Consider the following 1,220-nt stretch of genomic DNA (forward strand, 5'->3'; position numbering starts at 1 on the left):
CCTGCCGTGGCACGGGGAGATGCTGGGGCCTGCCCGATGGGAGCGTGTCAAACCCTGCAGGGAGCAGCCCTGCTTCAGGGATGGATTCTGTGCCCAGCAGCTGGAACTGGAGCCAATGTGGGTCTCTGGTTGGGGAGAGCGGTGGGAAAAAGGCACTGGGAAAAGTTAGTATGACAAGACCAAAAGAATTCATAGGAATGTATTGATTTTTTCAGTGTATGAAAACATCCCAGGCTTTCTCCTCTCAGATAGCAACAGAGCTCATCGTGCTGCAGCAGCTGAAGTGACACAGTCAAAGCGAAACATTTCAAACCGGCATTTCAGTATTTTCCAAAACAAAGTATTTCAGAGTCTCTGTCACTATGCTAAAGGTTGAAGTTTCGACTCTTTGTTCTGAACCGGGACAGAGGAAACGCTGAACTGTCAGGATTTTTCACAAAATGGAAAGGCTGAGTGGCACCCGGGCCCCGCGGGCCATCGATGGGGGCAGGCGAGGTGCCATGGCCCCCAGCCCCACTGGCCATCGTCCAGGTCCCAGCAGCAGTGGCTGCAGCCAAGAGCTGGGGCAGCCTGAGAAAAGTCGGCAGGGCAGGGGACAGCACCTCCTGCTCAGGGAGAAGGGTCCTTAACAGTCCTTAATGGATGCCTCATGTCACCCCTGCTACTCTCCTGCCTCTCCGAAGGGGAGCAGCACCCCATCCTGCCAACGGCCTCAGGGGTCAGTGCTGGGGGCATGGGCGATGCCAGGGGTGGTGTGAGGACCACGGGGGGGTCCACGTGGCAACAGCTCTGGATACCCCTGGGTGCACCGAGGGCAATGCCCGTGCAGCTCAGGGTGTCGCAGCCCAGGGACAGCCCTGGGGATGGGGCTGTGCTGCTCGGCGGGGCTGGGGGGATGGTGGCACACCTCCGCCACCGTTGTTTTTCAGTCGCCGAGGGCGGCACACCCCGCCTCCTGCACAGGCGGCCCCGGTGCTTCCTCAGCCTGCAGCTATAATTAGCAGGGCAGCCGGTGGCCAGGGGCACAGAGCCTCCCTTGGGGGTCACTGCACCCTCAGGGGAGGGGGGGAATCGATGTCCTCCCACAATGCTGCCAGCCAAGGGGTACAGAGGTGGTGCTGCCATCCTCTGCTCAATGCCCCATCCTGGGGGCTGCCACCGTGGGGCCATCCCTGCCCATGGGGAGGGGGAGCTGGTGCAGGCAGCAGCGGGCAGCAGGG

Source organism: Egretta garzetta, unplaced genomic scaffold (assembly GCF_000687185.1).
Source record: "Egretta garzetta isolate BGI_Z169 unplaced genomic scaffold, ASM68718v1 scaffold425, whole genome shotgun sequence".
In the NCBI taxonomy this organism is placed as follows: domain Eukaryota; kingdom Metazoa; phylum Chordata; class Aves; order Pelecaniformes; family Ardeidae; genus Egretta; species Egretta garzetta.